Here is a 19,616-nt window from a genome sequence, read left to right on the forward strand (position 1 = left end):
TAACTTTACACCCAACTGCGTACAGTTAATTCCATCTATTTCACGGAAATCCAGTTTCAATAATTTTATGGACGGTTAGACAGAGGTAAATGTTTATTTCAAGTGAATTCGTACACCATTCTTGCTAAGCACATCTTATTACACATTAATTAATGCCATCGTGGCACAGAGTAAATGGCTGTAAAAATAAAAATAAATTGAAAGGACTTGGAAACATGTAATAATTGATAAACAAATTAAAAGAGCTATGTAGTTCGTTTTATGACTGAAACTAACGAGTAAAACACGGTAAAACGTTTATATTTCTCTTGGGTAATACATCAAACTCCCATTTCTTAGAGCATATTTTTTTCAAACCGCAATTCTTCCATATTTATGCTCATTTTCTCCGATATAGCCTACAGCCAGCAGTAAAATTTGAAACAAAGATGCCGGTTCTACGGTCTTGTCAGCCGTCTGTGCCTTTGTTTAAAAATTCGAACGAAAGAGAGACCAAAAAGAAAAAAAAATTGAAAATTAAGTTAATTCGAACAACAAGAAGCTCTTTCAAGCCATGGATCTATACAGGGAAAGAAAGAGAAAAAGGGAGAGAGGTAGAAAGAGCACACCTCGAAACAAAACCTTATCGTGGCGGTTGGCGCATTTACAAACACACGAGCAGCCCAGTATACGAAATCAAAGCCTTATTCAAAAGTCCTCTATTTTCGACATATTCCATCAGTAGAAATTCTGAGAATCTCGGTTTGCAACGTCTATTACGAGGCAAGAACCGCAGCAGCCTTTTCTTTCAGACTGTTTCTTCGCCGCGTGAAAAGAGCCACCAACGAGCAACCAAGCAACCAAGCAACCAAGCAGCCAGCAGCAGCCAGTAGCAGCGACGGCAGTAACCAACCAACGAATTCCTCTTTCTTCTCTCGATTTCAAATGCGGAACATCTACGCGCTGACAATGTGGCTTTTCTTGCCGCGGTAACGGTCGTAATACGAATTAAATTATTTCTCCCGGTACGAAAAGGGAAGAAAGAGGTCAGGAGAAGCACGCTGTGGCCTCCGAACCGGGTGAACAAAGCGAGACGAAACCGCGGAACGAACGAAACGTAGCAGAAGAAGAAGGAGGTTGGCGGCCGGCGACGATTCTCAGCCACGGCGCCGGAAGACCGAAAGGAAGGGATGAAAGAAAGATAAAGCGACGTTAAATCGGATACTTTATACGTGTAATAAGCTGCAGAAATGCATACTTATGCGCTGCAGGAGTTTCGCAAGACCCATAACCATCAGGAAGCAAGAAGAATAAATGCTTCTTCCTCGCTGTTTAGTTATTCGTCCGTTGAAAATGTTGAGATGTTATATTCGAGTATATTCGAGTTACATCCGAATTGGCCATGATCGTGTGCTGGTAACTAGGAAATTTTGTGGAGTATAGTCAGGCATGCAAGAAATAAACGTCAAAATAGGGAGAACAGTATATGTGTATAAGCGGAAAAGAATCTTCTTGAGAATAAGCAACATTGTCGTAATGATTTATGTTGAGGATGTTTGAAAGGTGCAAATGGAGGAGTCGAATATTTCTTCTAGTTTGTCCGTCACGTATTAAGCATAAATAGAAGATGTATAATGTTTAGAAAAAATGTAATGTTAGTACACCATTAAATACATCGAATTACAGGAAATTTTTTTATTAAAGTATACGATTGCTCCATTAAGTACGAGTTTAGCGAAGTTCGGTTTAAGCAGAAGTAAGGAAATTTTTAATTTCCATTGTCCCGGAGAACGCGTCTATGCCTCTATAGCGGAATTAAAAATGGTAAGATTGATGTCTCGAAATCATAAAAATCTTTCGGAAGTAAATAGAAAAAATGAGAAATCGTGCAATATGTGACACGATATTTTTAGGCGGGGAAAAAATTGGGACGTGGTGTAATATGGAAGCTAAAACAGCATCATGCTGTTGCAAAAAAAAGTACAAAAATTAACGGCGTAAAAACATTAAAAACATTGTATACGACAGTGAACAGCATTGTATAGTATAACGATGTAACTCGGAAGCATAGAAGCACGAAAGATCCGTGTCTCTGAGGAACCAGTCATTAGTAAGCGTCTCACGTTGTACGATAGTGTCCCTTTCGACGAATCAAAGCGAGCAGAAATTGCAAGCTTCTGTGTAAAAGCAACTCCTTTGGTAAGTCATGCCTTTGCTAAACTCAAATGATCAGTCATGTTCAGTGACGTTTGTTATTTGACAGTCCATCGTCCATTCAGATTATTTCAACCTCCTTTTTCAGGCAACGACGACTTATTTCAATCTCGAACTTTACACAAAATAATTAAATTTGTTGTATACTATAGAGACATTATTAGTCCTTGGTGTACCTAATAACAGGAAGGAATGAGAAAATATCTGTACTTTAAGCCGAATTTACATTGTTTCGCTTGTCGCGTACAAAACGAAGATGAAAGCAACGTCCATCTGTCGGTTCCTCGAAATAGTGTAAATTCGGCATCAGGTTCAACGAGGAAGAATATCAAAAACAAAAGAAAATTCGAATAATCCGTATAGTAGGTTTATTTCAGTCAGTATAAAGGTATTATACGCAAACTAATAAAATAAACGTCAAAATAACTTCCAGAAATAAAATAATATACATATTCTACTGCGTTTATACGATACGATATGATAGTCGGTGGAATTTTTAACAAGTAACATTTTTCCTCCGTGTTCGCTTCTGTAGAACAAATTTTCCCTCACTTTTGAACAGAATCCGACAATCGCACGAAACTGGTCGTATATCTCCCGTGTCTCTTCGCAACGCGGGCATGTTACAGATGTTCGTGTCGTCGGCTACCAGACCGGATCCGCCATCGCGCTTTTCGATGTCGTCCATCTCGCGCGGTTATTCGACCAACCTTGGCAACGATTTACCGATAGTCGAATTATACGCATTATCGGGTCGCACGACGGATCGCGGGATGGATTAACGAGCATGATATAAATAACCGACACGCTATCGATCCTTATATCGCGAAGCAACGCTGGTTTTTCCATTGTGTGCACGACGCGTGCTATGTCAGTCTTCCTGTTTCACCGTCGGCAAATATTTGTCGGAGTCGAAACACAACGCGGTCTAATGGTGCGAGCTGTCTTCTATTGCTAGACACCAAACAATACGCCGGCTATAACAGTTTTGCCTGAGTCGCCGTTGTTCTTTCTGTATTTCTGTGTTCCATTCTTCCTTTTTTGGATTATTAAATTAGCGCGTCGATCGCAAGCATGTTCAATGATATCGATACGTATTTCTACGTTTCGATAATTTAAAAAACGTGAGTTACTATTCGATATCGTTTTTGGCTCTCGCAGAGCTTTCGCAAATATTTAACGAATGGCACAGATGTTTCTTTGTGTATTCTATCTTCTACGTCTCGAAGGATTTATTTTTTTAATTAAATATGATTCTTTTCTTCTATCAAATAGCGATTAATATACACCGAGATACCAAATCTCACGAGCAAAAAAATTTACTTTATTCCAAAAACATTATTAGAAGAATCCTCAACTAAAACTGAAGTCGATTAAAAAATACAGAATTTATTATATCTTCATCCGAACCGTTTCATCCAATTCGAAGATTATCCAAAAAGAAAGGATCGTACCACCAGTTATCCGGTGAATGGAGGGATTTGTTACGCGAGTTTACCGCGTGAGAATCGACGAAGTGGCACGAGTGCATTGGTTCTTGCGTCAGTAAGTCGATGTTAGGGGGATGCATTATCGATAGCATGCGCAACAAGATTTCCAGGAGGTTTCTCCCTGCCAGCGAAACCGAAATGCGATTCGGGACGGGCGCGGAAGAAGCGGTAAGTTTCCATCTCGTTTGGCCGACGCGATGCTTTTTATTCAACCGGATAGAACGCGTCGACGGTTCTTGACTTCGTTCTTCTTCGATCTTCTCGCGGTCCTTCCGTTCAAATTTTCCCGCTCTACCTCCTTATCTGACTAGTGGATGGCCGCGTCCGTTTTTTCTGTCGCGTTCAAGCCACCTTTAACACGCCTCGGTTGTTCCGTTGAATTGATTTCAGCCTCGCGCACAGAAAGTCAGTGTTTATTCAGGAGCATTCGGGAAGTTCCGAGATGGGTTGGATTGAAACCGAACTATTTTCAATTGGCCCGACTCCCGACCCGATCCTTGTACATTGCAAATCGAATTCGATCACCGCGATACCCCCGATTTCACGTAATCTGCCTTCGTCCTACTCTACTTTTTTCCTCTTTCTTACGCCTCTCGATGAGATTTCACCTTTAATTTATTTCGAATCATCGTCAAAGGGATCAACGAATATCGATGGACCGTTAGAGCTTGTTTTTAATGCGATTTGCTTTTCCAGGAAATTAATTTAAATGGTTCGAAATTTATCAGGATTTACGGTAATTCGGATTATTGAAGATTATTATTGAATCTGCACGATTCATGTTTTATCTTAATGAATCCACCTTTTGGGATAAGCGTGATAGTTACTTTCAAAGATGGAATTTAGTATCGAAATAGAAGATATTAGTTGTATATGAGAAGGATATTTTTGTAAACCGAGATATTATATCAGAAGGCTAATATTTATAAGAGTATTTCTGCTTTTGATATTGGATTGCTTTTGGAAAAGTAATCTTCCTGCATCACTATTTTATACTTTGAATTTCTATACATTTCTGTTTATTAATTTCTGTACTTTTAAGCGTTTATGTTAGATTATTGTACTGAAATTAAAATGAAAATTAATATAGTAAAAGTTACGATGAATCCGAGAATAGAATATTACAAATATCGATCTCTACTTATCAGATATTTTTTCAATTTAAAAGTACAACAAAAAATGTGATTAAACCTGGTAGAGCCAGTATAGTAAGCCAGTGAAGTAACTTTTATTCCAGCCACTTTTACGCGGTTGAAATCAGATTTTAAGGTTCAGCCAATTACGAGGCTTCCTTTTTTTTAATTGATTTAAACGAACGTCAATTAGGAGTATCGGAAAATTGGCTCCAGTCGTTACCTCCTGTTCGGTTCTTTGTAATCCACTTATCTTACACTTCTCTATATTACAGGACGTCGTACTTTTTCACGCTAACGTAATAACATTGCAATAAATCTAATGGACCGTAGGAATTCTGCTTTCCGGTACTAGTACGTCAATTATTCGGAATTATTCTCAACGTGAACCGATGAAAGGAATATTTTTGTTTAACTTACGAGTCCAGCAGATTCACAATTCAAACATTCAAATGGAACATAAGTCACCTTCCGTAACAGCCATGTATAGTGTACGTTATATTTGATTTATACTATCCAAACGTTTTGTTATATATATACACGAAAACACACGGCACGTACGTCAAATATTCAAACACAAGTCAGACGCAATACTGCCGCAATTTAAACACAATATAGCAACTATATTATTCAGATATTCCACACCACGTGCAAAGCCGGACTTGTACCAACACGCTGTATACTCTGAATTCTCTGACACGGATTTCCATGGGTCATATAATAAGATGGTGTAAGATGAAGTTTTCGAAACAAGCAAGTACTATTGTACGTCGAAATTTTCTATAAAATGTTATGTTCAAATATCTGTAAGAATACACTTATACATCTGCATGTTTATTTTGAAATAAAATTAACTTTTTAGAAATACTTACATATTCTTATATGCACTTTTAAATGTCGAATAGATTATCTTTTCACGTTCAATTTATCGTCAAATAAACACATGACTTTAACGATCACGTTAAAAGAAACTGTAACACAACACATCAACACACATCACACACATCAACCGATCGTAAATATTTTTTGTTTTCAAGATTCGCACACTCTTGGACGTATTTTCGTTCTTACTTTGAAAACATCTATGTATGTATCCATGTTCCTACTTCCAACGTTAGAATGAAACTGTTTACTTCTCGAAGACAGTCACCATGGCAGGAATTCTCTTCCTCGGTGCTTGAACGAAGAGGTAGAAGTACACTTAATTGATTGGTTATTGTTCCTGCCTATAGCTGGCTCGCAAAGGTCTACAACCATAAATAAGATCCACACAGACATGAGGTAGGGTAGTTCTTGAAATTTTACCGTTGCCTGCTCTTTACACTTTAGTCTTTTCACTTTTACTCGACAACGTTTGGGTGTTTTTAAGAGTAAATATATATATTGCTTCTGTCGCAATAATCAATTCTGTAACTGGTATCTATGCGTGATTATTCTGTCATATAAGCAGTATTGACTGCAGGATCCCATAAAAGTATTCAAATAATTAAAAAAATAAAGGAAGGTAATATTATGTGTTACTTTTATTACGTACTTTATTTAAAAATTAATTAAGTGAAACCTTGAATGTGTACGGTGTCTTGAAGAGTACTTTTGAAAGAACCACAAAAATAAATACCATAAAATTTAAAATTACACAAATGTAAATATTACATAAAACTAAAAATCATTGAAAGTTAGTAGACTGTAGCTTACCAGTTATAATTAGCGTTTCTGTCTGTGAGCTATAGATTTACCGCAGATCGTATGTAGTACTCTCCGTTTATTTTCGCCGTTGTAACGCATGTATTTACGTGGTGTCGCCTATAAGAATGTTTAAGGGGGTATTCTAGTCTACAAATTTGAAAAAATCGAAGAATTTTTTTCATATTTCCAAAGTTTAAACATTCAAGAATATGCTATTAAAAGGATTTTTCAAAATTTCAATTATGTTATGAGTTACAATCATTTTTGTGACGCGGCATCTGTTCCAGTCCGACTGGAACAAATGAACAATAGACGGTAGACGCTGCCCGAGTACCCACGTAGGAATACCCTCATATAATCTTTATTGTATTTTATCCCTTTTTAATGTATTTTTAATTCAATAATTTAATTGGAACAATGTTTGGGTTCTGAAACCCACATTGAACCGTTATTTGTCCTCTATACAAAGGATACATATATATAAGCCTGGTAACCTTTGTATGGAGGTATATATGTTTGCATTCTGTGCAAATGACAGTATATAATAAACAGCAAAATTATTACACGTTCTACTAGAGTTTTGAGTGTTTAATACGGTTTTATGTTTATTACTGATTTTATGATTTTATGTTTATTACTTTACTCAAATTTATGAATAATTACCAATCCGATATGTTCCTCTTTACCGTTTCCAATTTTATTTTATAAATTTACGATTAATTTATAAAGTGATTATTAAAGCCGTCGTAAAAAAAAAGAATGAATAAATTCAATAGAAATAGCTTTCAAAAATAACCAGAATTTCATCTCGTTTTGTATCATTAGTGTGGGAGCAAAGAAACAATGGAGGTAGCAAGGTGCTAAAAGAAACACGTCATTAAATTAAGACCTTTTTAGCAAGCAGCTAAGGAAGCAAAAAGGGTACAGAAAGCATTGATTTCTTTCCTCCTCTGTTCCTATGCCCTAACGTATCTCGTTCTAGCTTTGTGTTTGTTCGAAACACGGTCTCATAGAGCTTTTTAAATGCTTTCTTTGCGAAAATACTTTCTTCGGCGTAGCGTGTGTCTGATTATTGTTTAAGATATGAATTGGCGACACAGGAGGGAGGGGGGCAAAGTTGTTTTTTTTTTGCAGTTAAAATCTCTCCACGATCGTCGTCTGTGCTGTTTAACCGAGGAAGCAAAGCCGATTTTGTTTCGTTGAATTCGACTTGCGGTCACGTTTTCCATCGTTTATTTATTTTATCCGTTGATCGAAACGGCATGCTCGTGGCAGAGAAAATAACCTATCCGAGGTGCTCGATTTTGAGGAAAAATTCGTTCATTTGTTTCGCTACTTTATTAAAAAATGTATCGTAGTTTCAATTTTAGAGAATTCCAGTTTCAATATACGTGAAGAATCGCGTCTTGACTCAAAGAATTCTTTTTCTAAATTTAAGTTAAAGAGCTTCGAATATTGAGATTTTATATAAGATATAGGGTACGTTTCGTCATTTTAAAATGTTGTTGATATTCGATGATATTTTTTATTCAATGATACTTTTATGTATAGCAAGCTATTTACTCGAATTAATTCCATTTTACAATTAGTCAAATTTCTGTAAAAGCTTTTTCACATTTTGTAAGAACACTACGTGCTTTCACGTGTTTTCATCTGCATCATATTTTTTTGCAAGTAAAATGACCATAAATACTTCAGAGATCGAAAATATAGGGAATAACAACGTGGAAAGCATCGTCAATATTTGTCGACATGATCAATAACCTCTCATGGTTGTCTATGAAACTCCTATTCTAATTTCCTTGATAGTCGATATTCAACGTTGAGATATAAAACGATATATCTTCGATCACTTTTATGAAACCGAATGCTATATGCTATTTAAAAATTGATCAATATCCATCCTCTTAATTCCTTGCTTGCGCAACTTTTTGTCCAGCTTTATCAATTTGTCAACTTCCTCCCTTTGTAGACGTTTGAAGAAAGAAAAAGAAAGAAAGATGTAGGCTGCGTCGTTAAAACACCTGTCGTATTAGATTTATTATCGGTACCATACGTACTCTGTGATTTCAGCAGTCGATCTATAAATCATTTGGAAAATTGCTGATAAAATTGAAAAATCTGTTGACATTCAAGCATTTTGTGCCGACGTGACGCTAATGTACCGTAGGAAATTCCTTTACAATGGATACTTCGTGTCGAAACTGGCCATCGACTTTTTATAACTACGTATTCAAGTTCCATTGCGCGCTGTTCGCATTCTGGAAAATACTACAGAAACCGTACAGATCCGATGACCGCATGCTTTTTAGTTTTCTCGGTACTCAGTCATGTCATAGGATGAATGATTTGAAGCAGCATTGGTGACCGGTTATAATTTTTCTTAGTTACCATCCAGTATGTTATACACAACATATAATCACGTTTCTTTGTTCCGCTTCTTACCGTTTCTAGGTTGAGTTCCCCTTATTATTGTTTAAGTGCTTGTCGAGCTTCATTGCGATGTGAACTACAATAGAAACTATTAACTCATAAAATCCAATTATTTTAGGGAAAAATCAGACGTTATATTTTCCTTTATTCTATGAATATTTAAATGGAACATCTAAATAGAAATGAAAAGAGAGTCCGTTTCATCGTTTCCGCGTTAGCTTTATCACACTTTATTAACTATATTTATATCTACATCGACGTTGTTTAATTTCATCTTAGAAATGAAAATGGAAAAGAGTAAAACACGCACAAATAATCCTTCCTCGCGAAATTCGCTCTATCGATCTTTTTCCTAGGTAAGCAAGTGGAAAACTTCTCGAAGATATTGCTAATAACAAACAAGTATCACCAGCTTCCGTTTGCTTTCGCTACGGAACTATCGTGCGCCATTGTTGCATATACACGTACAGCCAACAATCTCTGGATAAAGGGATTGTAAATCTTTTCGAATCAATCTCCGAAACAAGCACGACAAACAATCGAGCGAGAACGCAGAGTGAATACAGAGAAACACGAAAGAATAAAGTGGAATCTTTTTTCCTTCTATCCCCTCCCATTTCTATTTCCTTTTCGTTCTTTCTCCTTTTTCCTATTCTTCTAGAACGTATTGTGAACCACCTCCTCGAGAGAGCTGTTTGTATCCCACGTTTGTTGAAACTCTTTCCATTTTTACGAATAACTTTTTACTCAAAAACGCTTAAATGGATTTTGTGTGTAGTTTATGTTGGCGGTGTAAGTCATGCTGAATGGTGCCCCGTTCCAAGGATGCTCTGTGCTTGAAAAAGATGGCCTACTTCACCAGCCTAATGACATAATTCTGCCAGATAACCGTGTCAGTCCGGTACCAATGGAACAATACACATTGTACGAATTCCGTCTCAATATAAAAAAAAATCTACCTAGATCTTTTTGCTGAAAATTAACAGGATTTTGTATCTTTACATCGATCTAGGATATACGATTATTTTTTATAATTCTCTATTTTGTAATAATAATGATTATTCCACTGTCTGGATTTTAGTTCTTTTTATTAACTTGCTCGAGTAGAATAGTTCCATTAAACATTTCATGAAAATGAAGTATTTTATTGGATGGAATGGATATTACAAAAAATGGGAAAAATTAGGTGCAGTGAATATTATAAAAAATTGGAGAAATTAGATGCAGTGAATATTACATGAGTATGAGATATTTCATAATCAAAATGACTAACAACTTCCGAGAACTGATATACAAAACTGCTTCATTATTTCGAAATTAAGGGAGGAGAATCAATAACGAATGCTTCGCAAACAATTTTCTGCATTAAAGTATCTTCACTTGTATCTATTTTATAAGATAGTATTTTATAAGACGCAAAATAACTGTAAAATAGATTTATTCAAATAAATTATATAGTTTTATTTAATGAAGAATTGCTGTAACAGAATTATGTTGCAGCATGATAAGGATTATTACATCATGCAAATTTCTTTTTCGCCAATTTCTCTTTTCTCTTATCCAATTACAGGAAAGTTACAGCTTGGCCTAGTTACCATAATCAAAGCATAACATTAAAAACAGAACTTAATAATCCCCTTTATTTCTGATGACAGATAAAACTGTTTCGAGCAGAAATTGAATAATTTTAGTGGATGAGTACAGAGCAATAAAAAAATATTTTCCTTGACCATATTTTCCAAAAAATATTTTATAACGAGTCAGTCTTCTAAGTTTACAATATATAACGTTTATCTTGTACAAAACTCATTCACACGTCTCCCTTATATTTTTTATTTTAGTCGAACAATGAATAATGGTAAAATGGCTTATTTTCGTTTGAAACGTTATTTCTCTCGCCGTTTGTTCTGTATTATTTTCACTAACAGCTCTTGGTAAACATTATTGCCGGTGGCATTTTTCAGTCTTCTTTTTGAGATTCAGTTTCTAATGAAAAATTGCTACGTTAAATCGTATATTCCGACATTTATATAATTTGCTTCGAGTACAACATTTTCGTTTGTCGTAGCAACTTCACGAGTGCATAATAGGAATCTAAATACGAATGTACAATATACAGCCCAATTATCAAGTAGTCGATAATAATTTTACTAACAGAATCAATTTTTCGTTATAGCAGAAGTACTTATAGAGAAAGCTTAAATAACCTTCAGAGTCAAATTCAAACTAAAGAGTACAGACAATAAAAGACAAAGATAAAGAGATTAATATACACAACGAATAAATAAAATATTTTAACGATCCAGGTAACCTGAAACCACGCATCGTTCTCCATCACATACGTTCTTCAATCATACACCGATCTCTAAGCACTGCCTACTTTACGGAAGACCACTATCCGTTCCCATATTTCTCGTTCCATTTGACTTCTAATGACGCGTAGCATAAAGAAGCCGACGAGAGAGGTAATAACCCCGACAGCCGTAAAACTGTTCTTTTGTATCGCGTAACGACCAACTCCCGCGCGCTCTTGAATTACGATCGATATCATTTCTTGTCGAGCCGCGCACGTTCCCTTTCCTCGTCAGCGTTAAAACAACCAGCAATGTAATTACGGGCACAATCTTTCCATCTGAGACTCTAGCGAAGCCACGAGAAAGTGTTGGCAGAAACAGGGGCTCGTTTGTCCTCGAGTTTGTGCGCTCGCGCGCGCCCAAAGGTAGTCAAAGCGAATTCATCCGCGTTTTAAACTCGATGCGGAGCGAATTCTGTCGTGCGAGAACGTCACGCACGTTTCAGCAGTCTATTGTATTATATGAGCTTCTCAGAAATCAGGCTAATCTACTTCACTTTTTAGTCATTTCTTAATATCATTACGCAGATACATGTTTAATACTCGATTGTTCAATTCTCAAATAATCGATGTTTCATTTTCATGATTTTTGGAGAAATGCAAATCTTCTATTTTTAATTAAAATCTTGTCATTTTAATTTCTAATCTTTGCAAAAAATGCGTTCATAGCAAAAGGGTGATGTACGTGACGGGGCAGATTTCAATTTTTTATAAACATCATCGGTCTTCTACTCTTTTGAACATACATGGGTGTTCGAATATTTTTGCGAGTCATTGCAATGTTCCTTGATCGTTAATGCTACGTGACCGATGTAATAACGCGCGTGGAGAAAAAAGTCGCTCGTTCGCATCGTGCTTGAAACCCGCGACGCGACGCGTGTCCCACAGAAGTTGATGCAAATGGAATATCGATTAATAGTTTACGCGAGCCTTCCTTCCTCGTGCCTTTTCGTTGCTACGTGTTCGTTCGATATAATTTATGGGTACAACGACAGCGACGCGATGCAATGTACGAACTCTCGATGCTGGTTAAGTGGAAGAGAAAAACGCAGAACGAGTGAAGCGATCTAAGTGGACGAGGAATTAATATGTCACGGCCGTGGAATTAATTATGACGTAATAATTAGAAGGAGTTGAGTCGAGGCACGATATTAGGTTAGAGTTAGGTAGCATGCTCTGGGGTGGAAAACGTTTATAGGATATAAAATTGAGGTGTACATGGGTTAATGTGTTTTTAAACCGTGGAGCGAAGATGGTTCAGGATCATCATACTTTCGGAAGAATAAAAAATATTTTTATGTGCTGTAGTTACTCGTGTGGTATTAGCATATAAAAAATTGGTGAATATTATGTATATTATAATATATTTAAGTAATAAGTAGAATCTTCAGGGAGTTTAGAATTTTGTATATTTCTCTAGTTTTTGAAAAAAGTTGAAGTTGAGAAAAACTGAGTTTCTTAATCTTAATTGATTATTAGTTATTATATATTTATTTCAAATCTCAGAATTAGTATCATCATTCAATGAAGTTTGCAAATAATGTTAATGCGTTATGATGTTATGGAATGAATATTTCAGATGCGAAATATTTAAACCATACCACAGCCTAGAACGTAGTTTAATAGCATCATGAACGAAAACCGTAAATTCCTTTTTCCACAGTTTTAAATCATTCTTCATCTAACAAATTAATTGAATAAAAATTGCTGACCGAAACCAGCAAGCGTGCCAAAATCCAGTTGCTTTCATCGCCGTTTCAATCATTCGCCTTTCTCCCGACGAGAGACAAAAACGAGAAAAAAAAGGAAGGAGGAGAAGAAAGGTCCAAACGTGAAAATGACAAAGCTGTAAAAAACAGAGGGAAAACGAGGAGAGAAAAGGACCGAGGAAAACAACAGGGAAAAACCTCAACAAAAGTGTACACGGTGCGCGAAGGTCGGTCAACGAACGACCAGGGAAAGTTTGTATGTTCGCCAACAGGGAACAGCCGGATTAACGAGAACCGAGCTACCCGTAGTAGTACGCTGTACGTAAACGTCGCTTTTTAACGGCACGCTGACCCCTTTCGACGTCAACATGTAAATAGGTGACGCGTTAAATCGGTACCCGCGCACAGGTACTTCACCGTCCTATACAATCTCGGCGTGACGACCCGTAGCCTGTAGGTCCTAGAGTGACAAAGACAGAGAGAGAATGACACATACCTACATGCACAGGGAGACGCTACTGAAAGAGAAGCTCGAAACTGTTGGTATAGAGTTGGCATGCGTGCGTGCGGTTGACGGAGAAGGTGGAGTCGTCGTCGTGGAGGTGTCAGTACTGTGAGAGGCAATAGCTATCCCGCATCATAGATGTAATACGAGTTAATACGTGTCGAACACGTCGCGCATTCGGGACATAGTATCGCGCGGCGTCGCGAATCGAGGCGCGCGCGTACGTAAGCGCACGTACGAGTGCACACAGAGCTGCATTGGCCGAACGGACGTCGTTTGGGCGGAGTGCAAGTCACTCACAGCTGTCCTCCGCATATGAGCACGCATGCTAAGCATTAATCATATCGAGAACACCCTTGCTCCTCCCTACCCTCTTCTCCTCCTAAACACCCACATACCATCGTAGCCTGCTCTGGGCTCTGACCCTGGTTATAGCCATCGCTGCTCGCCATCTCCTTTCCTCCGCTTTCAACCTCGTCCCAACCACCGCGCCAATGTTCGCCCAGCGATCATGCACACGCATGGGCCAAGAGATGCACGACGAGCGTGTACACGGGTTCGGTCGCCTACGGGTTCGCGCGTACCAGCCATGGGTGCGTTTGAAGTTCGGCTTAATGACGATGTCAATCATCGTCTGCGGTCTCGTAAGTATCTGGTCCCGTGGACCTTTCACGTTTTCGAGACCTTCGCAAACAGCAGTGTCGAGGATACCCGCCAGCAAATGCGTGTCTCGACGCTTAACGCGTGTAAAGCACGAAAGAAAAACGATTCCGTGACACGATGGACCTGCTTGATAGAAGGTTGATATTGGGCTTGCGAGGGATTAAACGGGTTCCAGCAACGATTTCGGCGAATTGAGGAGGAAACGAGTAGGAGACACGAGAATTGGGGGTTGAAGTGGAAACCAGAGGGTTTAAGGTGGTTTGAGATGGTTTGAGGTAATCGTCTTTGCGGTTTGCTAGTTTGAAATTTTTGTGATCAAAAATATAGAGGTCTGCTCTTCAGAACACGATTTGGTTTTGTTGCTAGTATTGTTATAAAATTATCGTTATCATTTGAAAGAAAGTAATAAAGTATTTTTTGATAGTGAAATTCGAAATTTTATATGCATAGTGTAGTTACTAGCGAATAGGAAAAGTCACAATTTGAAATCGCATTGTATATTGTGCATCGCACTTTGCATATTGTGGATCGCACCACTTTACATAGAAATCTCTTAACTTCCTTTCCTCGAACTTCGCAAGCTATAAAAATAAACAATCGCTTTCACATTCTATTAGATTCTATTACAGAGCTGCTACTACGCTCGTTCCTATCAAATTGTTCTTTCGAAATTGTTTTTCCAAATTTGTTGAGAGTCGTACTCTAATATTTGCACTGCCATTTCCGAATATTGAAACTATTCGGTTAAATAACAATTTTCAACATTACCGATATAATACATTAATTAAGAATTTCTTAGCTGAATTCATTAAATACAAATAACAATTTATAAATACACGAGCATGTTAAAAGATGGTAATTTTAATGGTATATAATAGAATTAATTGGACACGCGTTCTATAACATGTAGCTATATGGGTAATGTACAGGTAATTTCGGTTACAATTTCACGATGCTTCTGTTATTTTGTGAAATAAAGACAAATCGATTTGGGTGCTCGGCGAGTTCCGTGTCGTTGACTAGATAACATCGTGACCGAACGTTAATCAGCGAAATTATCGAAACCGATACAATAGCGCCGCGAGAACATTGGTAGGACGAATTAAATAAATTATCCGTCGGTGACTAGTTCATGAAACGATAATTAGCATTAGTTGTAACGTTTAACGATTGAATAAATCACGATAGCGTAAATCGTCTCGAGGCAACATAAATAATATATCCGTAAATAGGCGAGCATTGAGGTCATAATTGAGCGCAATGTATCTGGCATGCGGATAAAGCAATGCCGAAATTCAATTATTACCAACTGCTTTTAACTAATTGAAAATTTATTTGCGGACGATCTCTATTACATTCTTTAAGTATCTTAAATTCTTTAAATTCAATTCAGTTTAAATTTTTATGATTCTTGTTAAATCTTACTAATTAGTACGAGAGAGCCGTTGATAGTCTATTAATAGAGAAATGCTCGAAAGGAAACTAGGTTCGTAAGAGAATGTTCAAAAAAAGACAATGAGCCGAAGGAAGGTAAATTTTGTCTAACTACATATATGCATATTAGTTCTCTATGTTCAGCTAGACAAAATGCATATGTATGCTATCTTACTATTACTTACGTTTATTATACGAAAGAAAATTTACGAAAATAATACAAAATGATTCGTAAGTGAATCTTGTGACCGAGCAGTTGCGATCCAACTCAAATTATAACGGAAACGTCTGTGCTATTTCTGGCCATTACGCAACACAGACGCGATACGATGACACACGATGGTTTGCGTCGTATCATCCACCTAAGTGGCTTTATTATGCGCCGCGAGATTCGCTTGAAATTACAACGAGCGCCGTTGACCACGGCTCTGCTTTTCGAAATTGCCGCTACATCGTTCGATCGCGACTGAATGCGAATCGCGTATTATACGAGTCGCGGTAATGGCCGGGTCGTGGCTGAAATTGGTGCAACTGTCCAACGAGATTCTAGGATTCCGAACGGTGAAAAGCGTTCTTACTCGCATCCTTCGGTGAATGGACACGCGCTCATTTTGCCGCAATAGGAATTCGACTGCGGAACAATTGCGAAGATGCGGAAATGGTGCTGGGAAGAGATTACCGAATGCTTTCGATCATGTTAAAAATTTTAATACAAATATATACAAGGTATCTGTGGATCTATCGGTTGCAATATCTCCAGCGAAATAGTTAACTCGGTGTCATAGTGAATCATTGCTTTCAATTACCACATATTGAAAAAATATGATCGATATTCCACAATTATTATTTCAATAACAAATTTCCAGACTATTTAATTCCACAATTAGATTTAATTTTGTTAAATTTGCTTACATCAAGTTCTCTTAAACAATCGCTTAAACAATACCACTTTCAATAATCATCTTTCCAAAATACGTACTAGAACAATCAGAATAGATACATCAGTAAAACACATCGGCGTTAAACATATATACATTTCACCGCAAAGGCCAGACGTAAGAACCAGCTATTCTTCGTTCTCCATTCGTTGCCATTATTCACAAGACAAGCAGAGGATGGTTCTAATATTGTGAAAATAAATACACGCCAGACAAAACGAAATAACACAATCGTTGCAACATTCGTCAGCAACTCGCGTGCAATTCGTGTGCAACTTGCATTGCAAGCGAATCGCGAGGCGTCGAAGACACGTGCGTCGCACGCGACTTTCCTCTCGCGTGGGTGTACGCACGCACACGTGCTTAGCGAGCAAATAAACGGCTGTGAAAACGCGGCCAGACGAGAACACGTCTGAGGGAAACACATTGCTCCGTTCTAGTCAGCCGCGACCATCGAAGAGACCATCAGAGCAATCGAATAAAGACTCGATTGCGACGGGCCTCTATTTGCAGAACGTAAAGGGAATGTGGGGATAATAGCTGGTCGAAGGAGGAGCAAACTAGTTTGCGCTTTTAAACGATTTGTATGCGATGTCTTGACTCGTTCGCTGTGATGTACATATTGATTGGGATCGAAAGGGAGAAGAGTATTTTCGATATCGTGATTTATCTTCGCCTTCGATTGGAGTATTTTAGATTAAGATGTTTTAGATTGAGTTAAATGAAGGTGTAATTATAAAATATGCATATAAAGAGCGTATTATGAAAGAGATGAATTAATAATACGAATTCGGTACATAGCTGCTACTTGGATGTAATTTTATTTAATAGAACATTTTTTATTGTTCCACATTGTTATAAGTATTTCTCGAACGAACTAAACGCGTATTTATTGTGCAACGTGGATCCAAATATACATTTGATGTACAGTTAGATTGGATCTTTTTCTACAAAGATGATATACACTGACACGAACCTTCTCAAAATTTGTATATATAAATTCTGCGTGAAAATATGCAACAGGAAGAGAAGCAGCGTGTATGAAAAGCGACAAGCGTAAGCAATCTAATCAGCGCAACCACGAGGAATAAGACGAACGACGGAAACTCGTCTCGTATCTTTCCGGCAATTCCAGAAAAGAGAACGAACAAACCGGTGACTGCTGATCCGTTCCAAAAACGGCGAACAACGAAATGCAAATTCCACATTTGTTCGCGTTAACTTCATTCAGGCGATTCAATGTTTCATGGTCGAAAATGCAAAACGTCACGCGATCTCTGAACCCTCGGTCGAAATGAACGTGCGAAACTATGCAATTTCGTTGGCTGTTTATTCCATTTCACGGACGGTGGGACACGTCGAATCAGCGATGGTCGATTATGGCAAACCGGATGGTTGGTGTGAGTAACAACAACGGCATAGCTTTGTAATCGTCGCTGTTTGCGCAAACAAGACCCCTTTTCATTCATTAGAGAATGCCAGTTGAAAGGAAGTGGAAAATTGAAACTATTACGAGCACTTCGCTATTACGTGTAGCGCAGACATGCCACTCGAGAGAAACGAGCATTTCATAAACAACGCGTTTCTTTTGCATCCAAGAGAGACCCAATGCTACTTTGTTAGGATCCTTATGGGCGCGTGATATGAAAGCACAAAATAATTTAAAGAGATACTCGACCGCGGAACGTGCGATCTGTTTATTTCATTAGGAAAAGGTATGTGTAAGTCGAGTCTGGCAACAAAGGAACCTAACACTTCGGGGTGCGAAGGGTTTTCATCTTTCCTTGCTTTCTCTTTCTTGGTTTCTTTTCTGATCTTTGATATAGTAGTATGTGGGATACGGCGCAAAGTCGAAGATAAAATCTTGCGAAGAGTATAAGAAGCCACGAGAGAATATCAGATAGGGTGATTCATAAATGTATGAAAATACTTTAGAGGATGAATTTACACGTTAATATAAATAAAAGGATGTCGTATGAGAATATGTCCTATGTATCTTGGATTACAAGTTATAAATGATTTTGATGTTATACAAAATTTTGAAATAATTTTTATTTATTCGCCTCTAAAACAATAACGAACTCGCGAAAAAGATAACGACAGCCCGAAGTTCTGCCTGATTCATATAGATCGATGTTCGTAAACTTTAGATGATATCAAGACATGCTTCGGCTATAATATATGACGTCTTTTTAATTATATTAATGCGTAGATTCATCGTCCGAAGTACATGCATGCATTTATGGATCATCCTGTATAGTATACCTTTGTGGCAAAGAAAAAAAGAGATCGAAGCTGTTAGGGTCGATATTCGAGAAGGTAAAAGGCAGCAATTGACCCGGCTTCGAATATTTAATCTCGTAAAATTCTGAGAAGTTCGACGAAACTCCGATACACCGGTGGGTGTAGTTATGCATCGGCCAGATTATGGAGTACGCCGTGCTATGAAACCGATACTGTATAATATCGAAATTCCATTAGATTGTCAAGGTTACTGGTTCCCTTTGCTTCTTTTTCCTAGTCCACCTTCTCTCTGCGCTATGGTAAAGCCGGTTCGAAGCAAAGAGGGATACCAGTTAAGAAATAGTTAGCCACTAGAATTTCAGAGAGCTTAAGCTCAAAAACCGAACTCGTTTGTTAAATTTATTCAATCCTGGTGTACTATCGGATATCGTGTGATCATGGCGGAGTACCTTAAAACACGTCAACCTTTGAAGCCAGCTGTTCCAAAGTCAAAGATTAACGCAGAAAATATTATGTGGTTATATTCAAATTTTAACTTATAATTTCAATGAACCTTTCTGAAACTATTTCTGAATATTTCGGAATAACATTCGTTACGAGCAAACTACAAATATCCTGAGTTTCATAGAAATTTGGAATTTATTTTTACAATTGGATAACGATAAATGCTATTTAATATGCAAGATGATTTAGTATAATGTACATACTATGGTAGGTCCAAAGGTGAGAAACTCTTATGCGGTAGAAAAATAACTAAAACATTGCGAATTCAGAGAATCACAACGCGTTGTGGATGCTTTTAAATCGTCTCAACGCGTTCTGACATTATACAAAG

At 37.5% G+C, this 19,616-nt stretch overlaps 1 protein-coding gene across 6 annotated transcripts in view; it reads right to left on the reverse strand.

Annotated features, from left to right (window-relative positions):
- LOC126915831 (leucine-rich repeat-containing protein 24) overlaps window positions 1-19,616 on the reverse strand; it is a 292,299-nt gene that overhangs the window by 38,115 nt on the left and 234,568 nt on the right. The window contains exon 1 of one of the 6 annotated variants that reach the window (XM_050720924.1): window positions 5,689-6,259. The exons of the other annotated variants lie outside the window; for them this stretch is intronic. The gene's annotated coding sequence lies outside the window, so the exon portion shown is untranslated. Of the gene's footprint in view, window positions 1-5,688; window positions 6,260-19,616 lie in introns of those variants that run through there. 6 annotated transcript variants of the gene reach the window in all.

This window comes from Bombus affinis, chromosome 4 (genome assembly GCF_024516045.1).
Source record: "Bombus affinis isolate iyBomAffi1 chromosome 4, iyBomAffi1.2, whole genome shotgun sequence".
Taxonomy (NCBI): Eukaryota; Metazoa; Arthropoda; class Insecta; order Hymenoptera; family Apidae; genus Bombus; species Bombus affinis.